General features: G+C 51.9%; 1 pseudogene; it reads left to right on the top strand.

Moving 5' to 3' along the window:
- Nucleotides 1-8,608: 8,608 nt before the first annotated feature.
- LOC123039700 (uncharacterized) lies at nucleotides 8,609-20,281 on the top strand (annotated as a pseudogene).
- Nucleotides 20,282-20,635: the final 354 nt, after the last annotated feature.

Below are 20,635 nucleotides of genomic sequence, written 5' to 3'. Positions count from 1 at the left end.
GTTTTTTAGAAACTTAGGCGAGCACTGGGCTGCAGCTAAGCCCCCGAGTGGGAGGTTTGCTCTCCACTCGGTAGGTTTTTTAGAAACTTAGGCGAGCACTGGGCTGCAGCTAAGCCCCCGAGTGGGAGGTTTGCTCTCCACTCGGTAGGTTTCTTAGAAACTTAAGCGAGTACTGGGCTGCAGCTAAGCCCTCGAGTGGGAGGTTTGATCTCCACTCGATAGGATTTTCGTGGTACGGCATTGGGGGAGAAGGTAGCAGTCGACCTGCGCTTCGTCCTCCTTGCGGGATGCACGTTGTCTTTTATTCTTAGGCGAACACTAGGTTGCAGCTAAGCCTCCGAGCGGAAGACTGGCTTATCACTCGGTAGGATTTTCAAAAACTTAGGCGAGCACTAGGCTGCAACTAAGCCCCCGAATGGGAGGTTTGCTCTCCACTCGGTAGGTTTTTTGGAAACTTAGGCGAGCACTGGGCTGCAGCTAAGCCCCCGAGTGGAAGGCTGGCTTACCACTCGGTAGGATTTTGTTTACTTAGGCGAGTACTTGGACTGCAGCTAAGCCTTCGAGTGGGAGGCTGGCTCACCACTCGGTAGGGTTTTGTTTTAACTTAGGCGAAACGGATTCGCAGCTAAGCCTCCGAGTTGAAGACTGGCTTTCCACTCGGTAGGATTTTTTACCAGCTTAGCCGAAACGGGTTCGCAACTAAGCCACCCACTGGGGGACAGATTTATGAGAACAAAAGTGATAACAATTACTAAGAAAATTATGAAACTCTTGTCTTTGATGAATACACTACAGGAGTACTTTTATTACAACTCATCCGAGTGGAAAACTTAAGTATAAAAAGGGCGGAGTAAGTCCACGTTCCATGCTCTGGGCTCGTCAATCTGGTGTTCGACATTGTAAAGGCGGTATGCCCCATTATGGAGAACCTTGGTGACGATGAAGGGACCTTCCCAAGTAGGAGCAAGCTTGTGTGGTTTCTGTTGATCCACTCGGATAACTAAATCTCCCTCCTGGAAAGCTCGACTCTTCACATTTCTGGCATGGAAGCGACGCAAGTCCTGCTGGTAAATGGTCGATCGGATCAAGGCCATCTCTCTTTCTTCTTCTAGAAGGTCGACCGCGTCCTGTCGGGCTTGCTCTGCTTCAGCTTCGGTGTAGAGTTTGACTCGGGGTGCGTTGTGAAGCAGGTCACTCGGCAAGACTGCTTCAGCTCCGTAGACCAAGAAAAACGGAGTCCTCCCAGTCGACCGGTTTGGCGTGGTCCTTAATCCCCAAAGTACCGACGGAAGCTCGTCGACCCATGCGCCAGCTACGTGCTTGAGGTCCCGCATCAGTCGGGGTTTCAACCCTTTGAGAATTAAGCCATTTGCTCGTTCTGCTTGCCCATTCGACTGAGGGTGGGCGACTGAAGCATAATCGACTCGCGTACCCTGAGATGTGCAGAAAGCTCTGAATTCTTCGGAGTCGAAGTTTGACCCATTGTCTATGATGATACTGTGGGGAACTGCATATCTGAATACCAAGTCCCTGATGAAACTGACGGCGGTGCCGGCATCCAGATTCTTGATGGGTTTAGCCTCAATCCACTTAGTGAACTTGTCGACTGCTACCAATACATGGGTGTATCCGTTTCTGCCTGTTCTTAGTGGTCCAACCATATCCAACCCCCATACAGCGAAAGGCCAGACGAGTGGAATGGTCTTCAAGGCTGAGGCGGGTTTGTGCGACATATTGGAGTAGAATTGACATCCTTCAGACTTGTCGACTATCTCTTTCACCATCTCATTTTCTTTGGGCCAGTAAAAACCCGCTCGGTATGCTTTAGCCACGATGGTCCGAGAGGATGCATGATGGCCACAGGTCCCCGAGTGGATGTCGTTGAGAATCATTCGACCTTCTTCCGGTGTTATGCATTTCTGGCTGACTCCAGTCGCACTTTCTCTGTACAACTGTCCCCTCATGACGGTGAAGGCTTTGGATTGGCGGGCGATCTCTCAAGCCTCTTCTTCATTCTCGAGGAGATCTTTCCTCATAATATAAGCGATATAGGGCACTGTCCAGTCGGGAGTGATGACTAGAACTTCCATGATTAAGTCGACCACACCTGGGACCTCGACTTCAGTCGGATCCGTGGCGCTTTTTGGCTGCGGGGCTTCCTCAGTGAAAGGATCTTCTTGAACCGACGGCGTGTGAACATGCTCCAAAAACACGCAACTCGGAATGGCTTCCCTCCTGGAACCTATCTTCGCCAAGTCATCGGCTGCTTGATTTTTCAGTCGGGGAACGTGATGGAGCTCTAATCCCTCAAATTTCTTCTCCAGCTTTCTGACTGCATTGCAGTATCCAGTCATGGTTGGGCTTCTGATGTCCCACTCCTTCATCACTTGGTTGACCACTAAATCCGAGTCGCCGTAGACCATGAGGCGACGGACGCTGAGTGAAATGGCCATACGCAACTCATACAAGAGTGCTTCGTATTCTGCTTCATTGCTGGAGGAATCAAAGTGAATCTGGAGTACATATCTGAGCTTATCTCCTCGTGGGGAAACCAAGACCACTCCGGCACCGGAACCATTCAGCATTTTGGAGCCATCGAAAAACATAGTCCAATGCTCTGAGTGAACTTGGGTCGGTAACTGCTGTTCAGTCCACTCGGCGAGGAAATCTGCTATTGCTTGGGACTTGATAGCTTTCTTTGCCTCAAATCTGATATCTAGGGGAAGAAGTTCAATCGCCCATTTTGCCACTCGACCGGTTGCGTCTCTGTTGTGCAGAATCTCTGATAAGGGGGCATCGGTGACGACTGTGATAATATGGTCAGAGAAGTAGTGAGCAACTTTCTTCGTGGTCATATAAATCCCATATACAAGCTTCTGATAATGAGAGTATCGTTGCTTGGATGGGGTCAGGACTTCAGAAATGTAATATACTGGGCGCTGAACTTTGAAGGCTTTCCCTTCTTCTTCCCGCTCGACCGTAAGTATAGTACTAACGACTTGTCCAGTGGTTGCAATGTAAAGCAGCAAAGGCTCTTTGCTGATTGGGGCAGCAAGCACCGGCTGGGTGGAAAGCAGGGTTTTTAACTCTGCAAACGCTGCATCATCTTCTGGAGTCCACTCGAACTTGTCTGACTTCTTCATCAGTCGGTAAAAGAGGCAATGCCTTTTCAGCGAGGCGAGAGATGAATCGACTTAACGCGGCCAAGCATCCAGTAAGTTTCTGGACATCGTGCACACGTACGGGGCGTTTCTTTCGGAGTATAGTGCCCACTTTTTCTGGGTTGGCGTCGATTCCTCGTTCAGAAACGAGAAAACCGAGTAACTTTCCGCCAGGAACTCCGAATGTGCACTTTGATGGATTAAGCTTGATATCATACCTCCTGAGGTTGGCAAATGTTTCAGCGAGGTCAGTCAGCAGGTCGGAACCTTTTCGTGACTTGACCACTATGTCATCCATATACGCTTCCACATTCCGACTGATTTGAGTGAGCAAACACTTCTGAATCATCCTCATGAACGTGGCTCCGGCATTCTTGAGGCCGAATGGCATGGTGACATAACAGAAGCACCCAAATGGGGTGATGAAAGCCGTTTTGATCTCATCGGGCCCAAATAGACGGATCTGATGGTACCCGGAATAAGCGTCCAAGAAAGACAGTCGCTCAGATCCCGCAGTCGAGTCGACTATTTGGTCGATGCAGGGAAGAGGAAAATGATCTTTCGGGCAGGCCCGATTGATATGTTTAAAATCGATGCACATGCGAATCGAATTGTCCTTTTTGGGGACCATGACGACATTGGCGAGCCACTCGGAGTGGTAATTCTCTCGGATAAACTCTGCTGCTAGGAGCCGAGCCACTTCTTCGCCAATGGCCTTCCTTTTCTGGACGGCGGACCGTCGCAGATATTCCTTCACAGGTTTTGCCTTTGAATCGACTCGTAGACGATGCTCAGCCAGTCCCCTTGGTACACCCGGCATGTCAGAAGGTTTCCATGCAAAGATGTCCCAGTTCTCAAGAAGGAACTGGATGAGCGCTTCTTCCTATTTGGGGTCGAGCGTTGTGGAGATATGAGTCGGGACAGCGTTAGGGTCGGTCGGGTGGATGTGAACGGGTTTTGTCTCACCGGACGACTGGAACGCTAATTCCGTAGCAGGCTTTTTGGCTCGCAACAAATCACTCGGATCTGCATTCCTTTGGTGTTCCTGCCACTCTTCTGCCAACATCTGAGCATCGGCGATCTTTGAGCATTTCTGGAAGCACTCTTCTGCCTTCTTGCGATTACCAGTGACAGTGATCACGCCTTTAGGTCCAGGCATCTTTAGTTTGAGGTACACGTAACATGGTCGAGCCATAAAGCGTGCATAAGCTGGTCTGCCCAAAATTGCAAGATAGGCACTCTGGAAATCCACAACCTCAAATGTCAGCTTCTCCTTGCGGAAATTCTTTGAATCACCAAAAACTACATCAAGAGCAATCTGGCCGAGTGATGCGGCCTTCTTGCCAGGGATGACTCCATAAAAACTCATGTTGCTCGTGCTCAGTCTGGACATCAGAATGCCCATCCCTTTCAGTGTCTCAGCCTACAGTATATTCAAACTGCTGCCGCCATCCATCAACACTTTGGTCAGTCGAGTGCCCTCGACGGCTGGGTCGACCACCAACGCTTGCCTCCCAGGGGTGGCTATGTGCATGGGGTGATCAGATTGGTCGAACGTAATTGCAGTCTGAGACCACTTCAGGTAATTGGGTGTTGACGGAGCAGCCATATTCACCTCTCGGTTTATAACTTTCTGTCGGTTTTTGCTCTCAACATCGGCAAAAATCATTAAGGTGGAATTGACCTGCGGATATTCCCCGTCACTATCCTCCTTGTCCTCAACCTTGTGCGACTCTTTTTCTTTGTCCTTGGACTGCTTCCCTTGGAACTGCTGTATCAGGAGTCGACACTGTCGAGTGGTATGCTTCGGGTAGATGAAATTACCCTCTTCGTCTTTCTTGGTGTGGATGTGACATGGTAAATCCAACACGTCATTTCCTTCTTTATCTTTTACTTTCTTGGGGTTCCAAGGCCCCTTGGGTTTCCCTTTGAACTTTCCTTGGTTCAGGGCCAGGGCTTCTCCAGGTGCGGCTGGCTCAACTTTACGCTTTTGCTTCCGACTGGAATTCCCGCCTCCGGTGTCCTGGGCGACTGACTTGTGTTTGCCGCTCCGGAGCCGATCCTCTTCCTCACCATTGGCATATTTGGTGGCTATTTCCATCATTCGACTCAGAGACATGTCTCCGGTTCGACCGAATTTCAGGCTTAGCTCTTTGTACTTTACGCCCTCCTTGAAGGCGCAGACTGCCTGGTGATCAGATACATTTTCTACTGTATGATGCAGCGTGATCCATCTCTGGATGTAATCCCTCAGAGTCTCATTCGACTTCTATACACAAGATTGCAGCTCTGTCAGTCCCGCCGGCCGCTTGCACGTTTCTTCGAACGTCCTGACAAACACTCGGGAGAGGTCCTCCCACATGTAGATGCTGCTGGGCGTCAACTGATTCAGCCATGCCATGGCTGACCCTTCCAACATGAGAGGCAGATGCTTCATGCCCCCCTCGTCATTTCCACCGCCGATCTGAACAGCCACTCGGTAATCCTCAAGCCAAGTATCGGGCTTGGACTCACCGTTGAACTTGCTGACTCCAGTCGCCAACCTGAAGTTGGGAGGAATCACCACGACTCTGATGGCTCTGCTGAAACACTCTGGTCCGGAGATGTGCACTCGGCTGCTGGTGGGTACATCTCTGTCATTACCCTCTCTGTGGGCTCTGTTCCGGTCGACCAGACCTTGAACGATGATGGATCTCGCATCAAAGCCTGGTTCCCTGGGGTCGACTGGAATTCTTTGCCCGCCACTATACTGGCGTCTGTCATCCTGCTGTCGAGGCATATATGATCCACCCCTCCGGGGAGGAGTGGGCACTCGACGTCGATCGTTGCGATCGACTCGGTGATCATCCTACTTATAGTTCCTGTACTGATCGTGTCGGTCGCCATGCCCTTCACGCCTCGGGGGCGATCTGGGCTATGGGCTAACTGGACAGTATTCGCCGCCACAGACCTGCTATGAATCCTGTTCCGCGACTGCGACACGGCCGAATTCTGATCTTCAGCTGCCCAGAGCAAATCCCTGATCTGCATCAAGCCTCTGCCAGCCTCTGACTGGGAAGGCTGAATCGACTCTGCTATACGTGTTGCAGCTGCCAAATTCTGGATTGGAGTGCGGTATACCTGAGTCGGAGGTTTAAAGAGTTGGCGTCGACTGGAATCTCGAATCCGTTGCCACGCATGCTCGTCGAGTGCCCGCTGAAGGTTCTCCAGTCGAGTGCGCTCAGCCAGGTTGGCCAAGCGCGCGTCCTCTAAGGCGCGAGCCTCAGGGGTTTCTCCAACGATCAGAGTATGAAGCGCATCCATGTTCCGGCGGCGAAGCTCTTCCCTCTGCTGCGAGTCGAGGGGCTCATGGTCGCGCGACGGGTCGCCTCCGCCGTTGCCTCCCTCGGCGCCAGGAAAGCCGGGGGGAACGTGCGGCCCATTGACCATCAGGACCTCCACCGCCGGATCACTGCTGTCGCATTCGGATGCAGTCTCTACGGAGCCAGTCGACAGGTCGAACAGGCCGTAGAGAGATTCGTCGGGCTCGATTGCCGCGACTTGGGCAGTGGTCGACTGGCGAGCCACTTCGTGCCTCACCCACCGCTGAAGCCTCGACCGACCGGAGCGCTTACGCCGGCGGGAAGCTGGGAGGGATGATGACACAAAAACGGGCCGATACTGAGTCGACGGTTGCCGCAGAAGGACGCTGCGGACGTATGCTCGAAAGTGCGTAGCTCCGTGGACCGGGAGCGCATCCACGTCGAGCGGAGCCTCCTGCAGCCAGGCAGAGTCGTCGGCGACGAATGTGAGCGCGCCGAGACGGATCTCGCGGCCCTCAACCAAAACTCCACCTGAAACCATGATGATGGGAATTGAAAAGATTGCAACTTCTCCAACAAGTCGCTAAGACACCGGCCCCACGGTGGGCGCCAACTGTCGTGGTTCTAAGTCTGACAGTAGAATAGGGGGTAGGTATGGAGAGGCAAGATCCTAGCTATGGAGCAGTTGTGCACACAAGTGTTTTACGAGTTCAGGCCCTTCTCGGAGGAAGTAACAGCCCTACGTCTCGGAGCCCGGAGGCGGTCGACTGGATTATATGTGTGAGAGTTACAGGGGTGCGAACCCTTCTACCAGTGGAGGGGGTGGCTTATATAGAGAACGCCAAGACCCTAGCCAGCCCACGTAGCAGAGGGTTAAAGTACATTAAGATCTGGCGTTACTGGTAACGCCCTACATAAAGTGTCATCATGACCATTAAGACTACTTAATTACAGACCGTTTGGATACAGAGTAGATCTTGAACTCTTGGTGGTCGAGTGAATCTTCATGGTCGAGTGTCTTCAGGTTCGTCGAGTGTCTTCTAGTCCGTCGAGTGGAGTTTCTCTTGGTCGACTGGAGGACGGCTTCTTCTAAAGGATGTCCTTGGGGAGGGTACCTTAGATAGGTTCATGACCCTACCCTTGGTACATGACTTCATCACCACCCCCTTCCCTAGTCCAATTCGGCCTCCTCCCTTGTGGGGGGGCCACCAGCCCCTTGTGAGCTGGTTAGCCTCCCTCTTATGGCCCATATGGCCCATATCTTTCCCCGGGGGGTTCCGGTAACACCTCCGGTACTCCGGTATGTACCCGATACACTCCGGAACCATTCCGGTGTTCGCATACTACCTTCCAATATATTAATATTTACCTATCGACCATTTCGAGACTCCTCGTCATGTCCGTGATCTCATCCGGTACTCTGAACAATCTTCGGTCACCAAAACACATAACTCATATAATACATATCGTCATCGAACGTTAAGCGTGGGGACCCTATGGGTTCGAGAACTATGTAGACATGACCAAGACATCTCTCCGCTCAATAACCAATAGCGGAACCTGGATGCTCATATTGGTTCCCACATATTCTACGAAGATCTTTATCGGTCGAACCACAATGTCAACATACGTTATTCCTTTTGTCATCGGTATGTTACTTGCCCGAGATTCGATCGTCGGTATCTTCATACCTAGTTCAATCTCGGCAAGTCTCTTTACTCCTTCCATAGTGCATCATCCCGCAACTAACTCATTAGTCACATTGCTTGCAAGGCTTCATATGATGTGCATTACCGAGAGGGCCCAGAGATACATCTCTGATACTCGGAGTGACAAATCCTAATCTTGATCTATGCCAACCCAAGTAGTACAGTAGCGTATATATTTAATAAAAAATACACTGAAGCAACTAATAACTTCTGACAGACCCTGTTGCCATCTTCTCATATGTAAACATTGTGTGTATAAATAGTTTGGCAGCTAATGTACCACGACATTGTTCAAACATTTTGCTATATACCGAAAAAAATACAACAAGTTCCCACGGGAACGCGCGGGGTATCACCTAGTTGTATCAAAAACAGAGGACAAGACAGAAGATAGAGGAGCTTCCGGCGGTGGAGTTTGGCTCGTGGTCGTCCCTAAATGAGTATAGTTGGCCAAACGGGCCAGGCCAACCAGGCCATCCCGCGAGCACGCCGGCACGGCCGCCATGGGCCAGGCACGACACGGGCTAAACGGGCAGTGCCCAGCACGCGGCATGCCTTGGGGTGTGCATGGGCCTGGAGGCTGTGCACACCACAGGCCGGCACGACAAGGCTCGTTTATTATATACGTAAAATAGAACCCAATAGGCCTAAAAATCAGCCTAACAGGAAGCAGCTCAAGGTCAAAATGATGGTGCAAAAGATTAAAGAAAATTTGGAAGGTGATCAAAAGGTCCTGGTCATACTCAATGTTTATGAAAAGTATGTACCCCAATGGGAGGAGACCAGAAACAGTTTTAGCCTTTTGGAGCTCGGGTGCCCCATCGCTGGTGCTGTGATCGTGGCCACAAAGACCACTCAACAGGACAACAATCAATATTTTCGCTCTCCAAAGCTGGACCGTATGGAATATTCTCTTGTTGGCCTCTACCTTGATGCTCTGGTACATAATACAGGCAAGCATTTGGATGATACAGGCACCCGCCAGATTCTTCGCGACATCTTGCGCGAGTGTGAGCAGCATGAATTCTGCATGAAGATCTTTGCTCATGCATTGTACACCAAACCCAAGAGGAGCAATGAAGAGTTGAGCAACTTGCACAACACCTTGTGTGCCGCTGCCACACAAAAATCATTGCCCAGTATGATGTTCAAATTCTCCTACGGGGAGCTACCTAAAGAGTACATGTCCTGTTTGCTGTACCTCGCTATCTTCCCTAAAGGACAAACCATCAGGCGATCAACCTTGATAGGACGATGGGTTGCAGAAGGGATGATAACCACCAAAGAGTGGCGCTGGTCTTCTTCAGTGGATGAAGCTGAGAAAAGTTTTGATACGCTCGTCGCCCGGAGCCTTGTTTGTCCCGCTGGCACTGGAGCTACTGGAAAGGTCAAGAGCTGCACGGTGGATAAGCTAGTTTATGGAATCATTACCAAGAACATCGCCACGAAGCAGCGGCGCAGCATATTCTGGAGACACTCCTGTCACTTCTCCATTTTCAGCGATGTCCACCTCCGCAGCTCTGAGACAATCGAGAATTTCTTGGAAAAGTCATCTCAGTTCTCCAAGCTCAAGGTGCTAGATCTAGAAGGCTGTCAATGCTTCCCAGAGTGCCAACACTACCTGAGTGACCTATGCAAGAAGATACTAATGCTCAAATATCTTAGCCTAAGGGGAACCCTGTGTTACCAGGCTACCCGGTGAAATCAACAATCTGCATGAGCTGGAGGTATTGGATATCCAGGAGACCAAGATTCCTGCATTTGCAACAAGAAATGTCCTGCTCTGAAAGCTGAAACGTCTGTTGGCTGTTAGCCCAGAACTACTCACTAGCACTCGAGTAAACTGAAACGACCGGTGAAAGAGCACACGCACGTACTACTCAGTACTCACTAGTGTATCACACACACGCTAGTAGTACACAACACTTGAGGCTTGGTTGATTCGGAGTGGAATGGCCTGATTGTAACCGGCCGGGATACATCTCCTTTTATAGGTGTTTGAAACCGACGTAAACTAGAAAATATCAACTGATACATGTACCTGCACACATCTAGCTGCCCCTAGACCAAAAGTTAGTACTACACAAGTAAGTCACGGCTGCTCCTTTTGCTTAGCTACTAAGCTACGGCAGCGGCAGTCATTTTCCATTTTCACTGCTGCCGACATGCATCTACCTAGGTAATAACTACCGCCGCTACATGCAAACATCGGAGACAAGGTTTGACCCAACATTGGCTGGTCAAAAGCTGAAGGATCTGTTGGCTGTCCAAATTGACCCAAGTCCAAGCAGTGCTGCTGACTCTATCCCTGATACGATAGAAACAATGGAGCGTGTGGAGGTACTATGCAATGGCAAGCTTCAGAATGGTCTGAAGCGTTTGTTGCCTAGCAATGTTGATTCAAGTCCTGCTGACTAGACTGGGTCGAGCGACCAAGTTTTAGCGATGATGGCTGTCTCTCCTCCCCCTCCCCTCCCCTCGTCCCCCTCCGTCCCCTCCCCCGCCGTTGGCCATGGCCCCCTCGCCCCTCCCTCTCCCCCGCCCCCCTCCTGCTCTCTGCGAGGCGGGCCTGTGGCTCTTGCTCCGGGCGCTCGCCGTCCTCGTCGCTGGCTCCCTTGGCGTCGGCGCCCATCCTTGGCTCGCGGTTCTGGGCGCTCAGCGATTTAGAGGATTCGGCCTCTGATTCCGACTCGGAGGGGTACGCCCCGCTGTTGGTGGTGCCGGTGGTGGCCCCGGGGCCTGTGGCTGGCCGGTCCCGGAAGTTTGCTCCGGGCGGTCAGGGCAGGCCGGTGTCGCTGCCGTCGGGGTCTCCTGGTTGGTCGCGGGTTGGTCGCCGCCGACGCGTGGTTGGTGTGGATCCGGCTTCTTCTCAGGTGTGTGATCTCCTCCGTCCTCCCCGGTCTGCTGTGGTTCCTGATCTGGGTGGGTTGGCTTCTCCAGTCGGTACTCCTCCCTGCTCCCTTGGTCCCCGGCCGGGGCCGTCGGCGGCGGCGGCGGAGGCACCAGTGCGCCTGGAGGCAGTTGTTGACCTAACCCTAGATCCGGGATGCTCGGAGGGCTTGGGGGGCCTTGATGGGCCTGTGGGCCTGGTGGCCTCTGCTGGGGCTCGGCCTGGTCCGCCCGCTCCACCAGCCCTGTCGTCTTTTATTTCTCCCCCCCCTTCTGTCTGTGGGCCCAGGGCAAGTGGTAGTGGCCATTGCGCCCCGGCCTTCTCCCCCTTTGGCCCGGGCTTCGGCCTCGGCCTGTTCGGCCCAATCTGGCTCGGCCTGCTGCAGCTATATATGGGTGCGCCGCGGTGCCCTTCCCCCCTTCCTAGGGTTTCCGGCCTCCGCGCTGATATTCGCAGGGTGCGTCGTCCCATTCGCCACTTCTCCAGATCCGCTTCTTCCCCACCCCCCTCCTCCTCTCTTTCGCCGACGCGCTCGCCATGGACAAGTCGAGGGCGTCTTCTTCCGAGGCTCTGTCGGGGAGCAAGAGGGCTAGGGAGTCCTCGCCGGGCTCTGGTGCAGATCTCGCCTATGAGGCTGAGCTCCATTCTAAGCTGGAGGCTGACCGGGCGGCGCGCGGGCCTGTGCATGCGCGGCAGGAGTGGGAGGCGGGGTCGGACCGCTCCGTGGCCAGATCTGGGACGCCGCTCCCTGGATCTGGTGCTGGGTCGGGGCCGGATCTGTGGGAGGTTGCCGCGGCTTCGGCGGCTGGTGGTTCCTCTTCTTCGGCGCCTCGCCCCGTCCAGGTCGGGGGGCGGTTCCTCCGCCTCGGCCTCCTCCCCGCTCCTTTGGGGCCGGCGCGGCCTCCCGCTCGGGGCAGCGCTTTGGCCCTGGGTCATCTTCCTCGCTGGCTGGGGATCGGCGTCCTCCCCCTCCTGTTCCGGGCGCTTCCTCGGGGGTGCGTGGTGACGGCATCCTGCCGTCGCCGCCTCCAGCTCCTCGCCATCACCCAGTTCCCTCGGCCCCTTCTCCGACCCTCACCTACTTTGCTTGCCACCGCCCGAACCATTTCCAGTCGAGATGCACTAATCCCCCTTTCTGTCTCATCCGCCGATCCGATGGCCACCTGACTGTGGACTACCGTAATCGCACCAAGGGCCCCTCCTTTCTGCAGTTTGGGTTGGGTTTGCCTGGATGCTCCTTCTTTGCTCTGGACGCTGAGGTTCCTCTCGTGATGGCTGCATCTTCCCTCACCAATGCGGCGATTATCACAGTGTGTGGTCAGAAAATATCCCCGCAGACCCTTTTGGACGGCTTGAAGATTTGGGATGAGGGTGGTTGGGACTGGCAGGTGCGTCAGCTCTCAGACTTTGAGTTTGCCGTGGTGTTCCCCTCCAAGGACTGCCTAAGGATGATTTCGTCGTGTACTAGCTTTACTCTGCCCCTCAATCAGCTTGTGGTTTCTGTCAAAGCGGCTACTTGTGGTGCGAAGGTGGTGGGTCCTCTCAGCAAGACTTGGGTTTTGGTTGATGATGTGCCTGTTGGGCTTCGGTCTGTGGAATTCATGATGGCTTTTGGTAACCTCATTGGCAAACTTGTGGAAGTGGACTTGGAATCTCTCGAGAAGGTTGGCCCAGTGCGTCTCAGCGTGTGGTGCATTGACCCGGCTTCTGTTCTTGGCTCTGTGGATGTATTTCCTTCCCCTGAAGGTGTTCGGCTTCGTGTTCGGGTTGAGGGCGTTGGTCTCCATGCCCCCCTCCGCCTGCGCCTTCGCCTCCTCGTTCCAAACCTTCTGACCAAGATGACACGCAGGGGGATGGATCGGCTGGGGGGCATAAGCACAATGGGGGTTCGGATCTGCGTTTTACTCAATTAGAATGGGACAAGATGGACTCCGATGATCGTGAGATGCTCAAGGAGAATGCCCCGGTCCCTAATCCTCAGAAGGAGAATCCACGGGATGGGGCGGTTGGCAAGGGGACCCCCATCTCTGGTGCCTGTTCCAATGTGCCTACTCGCTCGCAGTCGCCTTCCTTCTCTGGCCTTGAGGATCTCCCTGCTTCTCCTAGGCGCTCCACTGATATTCCCACCAAGAAGAAGAAGAAGGTTTCGGTTCGGAAATTTTCTGCTAAGAGTCGGGCTTCATCAACCTCCAAGGTCTCTGCTGCGGGGCTGGCTCGTCGTCTGGACTAGGACCTTGGCGCTGCCTCGGGGTCTGGCCCTGGCTCGACGACGCCGGCGCGGGGCTCGCCGGTGTTCCGCTCTCCTGCGTCCATGGCGCGGAAGGGTCGGCGGGTGCGGGACTCCGGCGTCTAGGTGGCGGAGCATGCGGAGCGTCGCGCTGCGGCTAGGGATCTCCCTCCTGCAGGTTCATCTCCCCCTACCCATGCTCTTCCTTCTTCCCCAGTTCGCCTAGTTTTACCTGCTCTATCAGACGTTCATTTGTTGCATATTATGTCGGATATTGGGGTGGTTGACAACCCGGGGATGGGCGCTTCCTCTCAACTTCTCTCTATCATTCGGGCGAATGAGGAAGCCCAGGCTGCCATTGCTAAGGCTATGGATGCCGCGAAGTGTGCTGGTCCTGTTAGGGTGCAGGGCCAGGCCGGGGTGGCAGATGCAAATATTGGTTGTGGCCAGGCGTCTGCTCCCCCAGTTCCTGTTAAATTTGGGCGTTCTAAACGGCCTAAGGCTTATGTGGCCCCGTGCAGATCGAGTCTCCGTATCAAAAACCTTTCTTTTAGATGAGAGCCCTTTTCGGAAATGTTTGTGGTTTCGGTGCTAGGGGGCGTCGGGACCAGATTCACGACTTGGTGTGTGGGGAGCACATTGACATTTTAGGTTTGGTGAAAACTTTCAAGGAATCCTTTTCTCCCTCTGAATTGTCTGCGATCGCTGGGATGGGTAGATATGACTGGCACTTTCTTCCTGCTTCGGGTCATTCTGGTGGTATCCTGATTGGTTTCAAGCGGGACATCTTTGATTTCATTACTTTTGAACATGGTATTTTTTGGGCTAGCTGCGTAGTTCATCATCGCCAACTAAATATGATGTGGGAATTCATGGTGGTTTACGGGCCCGCGGATCATTCGCTTACCCCTCTTTTTTTGATGAAATCTCGAGCAAGATTGAGGCATGCAATATACCTCTTCTTATTGGGGGAGACTTTAACCTGATTCGCTCTCCGACCGACAAGAACAACACTAACTTCTTGTGGCCACTCGCCAATGCCTTTAACGATTTCATTAGTACGTGCGCCCTTCTGAGCTTCCTAGGGTGGGGGCTCGTTTCACCTGGTCTAACCATCAAGCCTCCCCGGTCCGGTCGGTGCTGGACAGGGTTTTTGTGTCTGATCGTTGGGATTCGCTTTTTCCTCGTGCTCTGCTCAAGGCCAGGCCTGCGGTTGGGTCTGACCATGTCCCCCTTGTCCTTGACGTGGGTATATTGCCTATCGCCACGACCTCCCGCTTCTAGTTTGATGCCTCTTGGCTTTTGATTGAGGGCTTTTATGATATGCTTGGGTCTCGGATTGCTACGTTTCTCTCTTCTCCGCTTCTCTCCTTTGGTCCTCTTGATGACTGGCATAAACTCTCTTACGAGCTTCGCAAATTCCTTAAGGGGTGGTCTAGAAACAGGGCGGCTGAGGCCCGTAAAGAAAAGGACTCCTTAGAATCTCAAATCCGGGATCTTGATCTTATGGCCGACTCTTGTGGCCTCTCCTCCTCTCAATGGGCCACCCGCTATACCCTGGAAGATGCCTTATTGGTGCTACACCACCAATCAGAAATTTATTGGCGCCAACGTGGGACCCTTAATTGGACCTTGAAGGGGGATGCGATGACGGCTTATTTCTTTGCGATTGCCAATGGTAGGCATCGCAGATGCTACATTGATTCCCTAGTTATTAATGGCGTTAGAACCTCGGACCAACACACCATTATGGCCCACATTGTGGGATTCTACTCTAATCTCCTTAGCTCTAAGCCTGACCTTGGGGTTGGCCTCTGTCCTGGATTCTGGGACTCTGATTCTAGGATCTCTAATGAAGAAAACCTGGGTCTTATGGTTGCCCTTTCTGACGAGGAGATCTGGTAGGTGATTAACTCGGCTAACATGAACGCGGCTTCAGGACCTGATGGTTTCTCAATCCCTTTCTTCAAAAAAATTTGGCCGCAGTTGCGGGATCTTATCTATAAAGTTATTCAAGGTTTCTGGTTGGGTACGGTGGATGTCTCGCGCATTAACTATGCGGTCATTACCTTAATTCCTAAAGTCAAGGGCGCGAACTTGATTTCGCAATTTAGGCCGATTGCTCTTATTAATAATTTTGCCAAGTTTCCGGCCAAAGGGTTGGCTACGCGCCTATCTCCCATTGCCCACCATTCCATCAGCCCTTTTCAGTCGGCTTTTATTAAAGGTCGCTTCATTCTTGATGGGGTTCTATGTTTACATGAGATCGTTCATGACCTTAAGATTCGAAAGACAAAAGCGGTCATCCTTAAACTTGATTTTGAGAAGGCTTACGACTCGGTTAGCTGGCCGTTTTTGCGTAGAGTGCTGTTGGCCAAAGGTTTCGTTGGTCCTATTGTCCATAGAATTATGCAGTTAGTCTCGGGGGGCCACACTGCTATTAATGTGAACGACCGGGTGAGTAAGTTCTTTGCTAATGGTAGGGGCCTGTGGCAAGGTGACCCTGCCTCGCCTATCTTGTTTAATTTTGTGGCTGATGCTTTATCTCGCCTGTTATCTAGGGCAGCTGCCTCTGGGCATAAATCCCCTATTAGCAATCATCTTATCCCCCCTAGTCTGACCCATCTCCAATACGCGGACGACACCATTATCATGGTGGAGCTAAACGATGCCTGCATAGCGCACCTTAAGTTTATTCTTCTATGCTTCGAGGCGATGTCGGGTCTTAAGATTAATTTTGCTAAAAGTGAAGTGGTTGTTACTGGGGTCAAGGATTCGGAAGCCATTCGAGTGGCTCACCTTATCAACTGCAAGCTGGGGTCTTTTCTGTTCAAGTACCTAGGTCTTCCGATCTCCCCAGATGTGCTTCATGCTAAGGATTTTGCCCCTATAGTTACCAAGGTGGGTAATAGGGTTCTACCCTGGCAGGGCAGATATAACTCGAATGCGGGTAAATTAGCTCTTATTAACGCCTGTCTCTCCTCCCTCCCTATGTTCCTGATGGGCTTCTACCTCCTGTCGGCTGGGATTCATGCGGGGTTTGATAAACACCGTGGTGCATTTTACTGGAATGCGGCAGACAACTGCCGCAAGTATCGCTTTGTGAAATGGAAGCTGATGTGCAGACCCAAAAACCTTGGGGGGTTGGGCATCCTTAATACGTCCATCATGAACCAATGCTTACTGATTAAATGGTGGTGGAAGATTATGAGTGCGGAGGACCAGCCCCTGTGGTTGGACATCCTGAAAGCTAAATATTTCCCGTCCTCTAGCCCAATGTTTGCCATGTCGCGTGGTGGCTCAAAGTTCTGGAAGGCGTTGGTCAAAGTTAGGCTGATTTTTCAATCCTACGTTAAGTTTGTCGTTGGAGACGGTTCCTCGATCAGGTTTTGGTTAGATTGGTGGTGTGGAGATTCACCCCTCTCGGTGACCTTTCCCACCCTGTTTTCTTATTGTTCGGACCCTGCCATTTCTATTGCTAGGTTAGCTTCCCAGGGGTGGAACCTGATCTTCCGGCGCTCCTTGTCGCCTGTAGAGTTCGAAGAGTGGCAACGTCTTACTGCCCTCTTCCCATCGCTCTCGACGGCCAGGGACTCGGTGATCTGGCCATTGTCCTCCTCTGGTCGGTTCGCGATGAAATCTCTTTATTCCAAGCTGGTTGGGGGCACGCCCACTAATCATTTCTCTCAGGTCTGGAAGGCTTGTCTTCCCCCTAAGATCAAAATCTTCTTATGGCAAGCCTTTCGGCGTCGGCTGCCTTCGGCTGATCAAATTCGTAAGAGAAATGGCCCGGGCTCCCAGTTCTGTGCTCTGTGTGGTGCTGTTGAGGACACTAAACATATATTTTTTCATTGTCACTTGGCTAAGCTCATTTGGAGTTGCGTTCGGGATTGGTTAAATGTCTCTTGGGCCCCTGCCTCCTTTGCGGAGCTGCGGGCTTTGGCCCATGACCTTTCGGGCGTCTCTCGGCGACTCTTTTGGGTGGGCTTGGGAGCGCTGTGCTGGTCCCTTTGGACGACTAGGAACAAATTTACTATTGAACATGTGTTTCTGCGAAACCTGCTGACTGCTTATTTCAATCATGTGCCCTCCTGCAGCAGTGGAAATCATTGACTAAGGACGACGACCATGAAGCATTCACAGTGTTAACCTCCAAAATCCGGACGACGACGTCTCTTCTTTGCAGACAAGCGCAGGGTGACTAAGGGCTTTTGTTTGACTGCTTGGCTTCTACCAGTTGGGTGATCCTTCCGGCCTGCGTGCCGTGTACTGGCGTGGGTGCCATGTACCAGACTCCTCTTTGTGTTTTTTTTCTCTGGCCGCTGTTGGTGCCTCGGGCTGCTGCTACTTTCCTGCATTGTTACTGTGACCTGCCGTATGGCTTTATTTATAAAGTCGGGCGTATGCCTTTTCTTTAAAAAGTCCTGCTGACTACTCCAGTGTGCAGATCCCTGAGAAGATTGAAAAAATGGACGGTGTAGAGGTATTGTCCAATGTCAAGCCGAAGAATTATCAAGACTTGGCAGACATAGGAAATCTAAATGACCTCAAGAAGTTCGGTGTGGCTATCAACAAGGAGAGTGACCTCAAGTCATTTCTTAATGCAATCAGTGACCTCCTAAAACAGTCCCTCCGTTTTCTGTCAATTACTCTTGACATAACCATGTACCAGGGCCCTGCATTAAAGCTGATGCTGGTAAACAGCCCCAAGGATCTTGAGAGCCTAACTCTAAATGGAAAAAAGCGCCCCAAGGATTTTGAGAGCCCAAGTATCAGTGAAAGCACTAGCACACATATTGGGAAGCTTCTTGAATTATTGACCAGAAATGGAAATCAACTTGTCAAGGTAACTCTAAGTTGCACTTTTTTGAGCCAGGAACATCTGAAGGTCCTTGCCAAGCTTGAGAATTTACGCTGTGTCAAGCTTCGACACAATGCGTACACCGAGAGCAAGCTCATCTTCAGAAAGGGTGAATTCGAAAATCTCAGCAGATTTCTTGTTGAGGGAAGCAACATGACTGAAATCAAGTTTGACAATGGAGTTGCTAGTAAGCTCGAGAAGGTTGTTTTATCCTCCACCAACATCGTGTCTGTTAGTGGAGTCGACTGCCTTCAAAAATTGGAGGAGCTCGAGCTGAAGGGCTGTAATAACAAGGACATGTTGCATTTGTTACTTGACAATGCGGAACACATAGCCAAGGTGACTCTTCGTGGTACATTGCTGGAGCAATGTGATCTGGAAATCCTTGCCCACAAACCAAAGATGCGCTGCATAGTGCTCTTGGACCAGCCTAATATTGGTAGACAGCATATCTTCAACAAAGATGAATTCCAAATGCTCAACCCTCATACTGTCGGCAAACTTCCTACATCAAAGGAGGTCGGGCTGAACGGTGGCATTGTCCCTGATGAGGTGAAAGAAGACATAAAAACAGGTAGACTTGACTGCGAAGACAGAAAGGCAGGAAATCAAGACCAAGCAACAGGAAACACAGGAGAACCGGATGGTGCTGCCAGATGCCCATCCTTGTGGAAGGCGAAGGGTTGGTGCGGGAGGTACTGAAGGCCTTCACTTTAGTTCTTCCATTCACCATCAATTGCTCCCATGGTTTGTGCTCGTGTGGTTTGCCATTGTTTATTTCTGCCTATTGAGTGTGCATTTGTGTTCTGATTGTGCCGTTTGATTTGAGTGGTATGTGTGTGTGTGTGTGTGTGTGTGTGTGTGTGTGTGTGTGTGTCCAGTTACTTGTTCTGCACGTGTGCTTTGTGATTGTGGTTGAGCATAATTGTTGTGTGTATACTCATGGGTCTGGATTTGTGTGGCTTTCCTCTGGACAATATAGTTGCATGTAATAAGTGTGATGCTTTGTACGCACGATCGACTTGTTATTAATTTATAATGTTGTGTGCTATATCATCATGTGCTTTGGCTGGGTTCTGCGATGATGAACTGGTGTATGTCATGTTAAAGTGTAGGCTGGTAGTTGTAGAAACGTGACATGTTGTCACGTATGTTATTGCGTGTGTATATTGTAATTGGCGCAGGTTGTTAGTATAGATCAAGCCTTATCCGGTATAGCTTGGAGTAGGGGCAAAGACTTGCAACAACCTGCGCCGCATGATGTAATCTTCTCTGTGTATTTAACACGTACGCGTCCCTGCCAGGAAGGCATACACTTCCACGCCTTTCTTCTTCTTTCATGGTAATCAGAGCTGCCCTCGAACTCATCCATGGTGACATCATCAAATTCCTTCCCTGTCTCGCCATCGCTCACGCCGCCACAGAGAAACTCAGCAAGGGCAATCAAGCACTGTGGCGCGCGACTGTGCTCTCCGCCATTCGGGGGGCGCAGATGGAGAAGTACCTCGACGTCAAGCATCTGCCACTATCGATGCAGATTGACGTAACCTCGTCTGATGGCAAGACCACGGCGAAGGCAGCAAACCCGGAGTTCCAGACCTGGTACGCAAAAGATCAACAAGTTTTCTCATATCTTCTAACGACTCTCCCTCGTGAGATAGCCATCCAGGTTGCATCATGTCACACTTCGGACGAGCCCTGGAATACGGTTGAGGGTATGCTTGCATCCCTCACCCGTTCCCAGACCACCAACGTCCGCATCGCCCTCGCCAACTTGTAGAAGGGCAACTCCTCCATCACGGAGTACGTTGGGAAAATCAGGTCCCTCTGTGATGAACTGATCGCGGCTGGGAAGAGGGTGGACGAGGATGACATCGTCTCCCACATCTTAGCCAGGCTCGAGGAAGACTTCGACCTGGTGGTTTCTGCTATGTGCTCTCGGGTGGAACCGGTGAGCGTGGCCAAGCTGTATTCACAGCTGCTCAGCTTCGTGACGAGGTTGAATCTTCATGGTGGAGGGTCTCAGTCCTCTGCCAACGCTGCCACTCAAGGCCACAAGTTTGGCGGCGGAGGTGGTGACCGCGGCCGCAGACAAGCCGGCGCTGGTGGTGATCGCGGCAGTCGCAGCTGACGAGGATACAGACCTGGGGTAGGGTCATAGGCTTGACCTACGAGCCCCACCCAAGGTCACTACCCTGGGATATGAAAAGACCAAGAGTCAACAGAAGAACACTAGTCTCATACGTCGAGTGCAATCCACTCGACGGTCACATCACTCAACAGCCGTTACCTTTCGTCATCACCAAGGTACTCCACAACGGAGCATACCGCCTCTTCAACGTCGAACACAATAAAGATGAGCCGTGCACCTGGAATGCGGATCTGCTCCGCCCTTTCTATTCGTAAATGTTTTAGACCGACCAGATGTAATAAGGAATACCTTTTAGTTTGACTATCAAAAGACATAATTTACTCCTTCCGAATG

This window comes from Triticum aestivum, chromosome 2B (genome assembly GCF_018294505.1).
Source record: "Triticum aestivum cultivar Chinese Spring chromosome 2B, IWGSC CS RefSeq v2.1, whole genome shotgun sequence".
NCBI classification, from domain to species: Eukaryota; Viridiplantae; Streptophyta; class Magnoliopsida; order Poales; family Poaceae; genus Triticum; species Triticum aestivum.
Note: the sequence above shows the minus strand (reverse complement) of the source record. Positions and strands in the feature narration are given on the sequence as shown.